This window comes from Fulmarus glacialis, unplaced genomic scaffold (genome assembly GCF_000690835.1).
Source record: "Fulmarus glacialis isolate BGI_N327 unplaced genomic scaffold, ASM69083v1 scaffold5238, whole genome shotgun sequence".
NCBI classification, from domain to species: Eukaryota; Metazoa; Chordata; class Aves; order Procellariiformes; family Procellariidae; genus Fulmarus; species Fulmarus glacialis.
The window spans coordinates 1-328 of NW_009227455.1; positions in this window are offsets into that span (position 1 = coordinate 1).

Here is a 328-nt window from a genome sequence, read left to right on the forward strand (position 1 = left end):
AGTAAGCAGCTGCCAGCGGGGCTCAGGATGCCGAGTGCCACCACCCCCGGACCCCAACCGACCGGCCAATGCACCCCCCCACCTCCACCGCTGGTCAATCCTAGAGGGGCTCAAGCCTGTCTGGCACCACTGGCCCCAGGGAGAGCCCTACTGGTTCTTCCCAGTCCCCTGCTCCTCCAGCACATCCCTGGGAAAGACGTCCAGGAGCGTCTCTGCCACCACCTTCCTGGGGACAGAGTGGCCTGGAGGTTCTCCTACCACTCCTCTTTGTCCTTCTGGAAGATGGCTCTGGCAGTTGCTCAGATCACCAGGAGCGTCCCCCGACGAG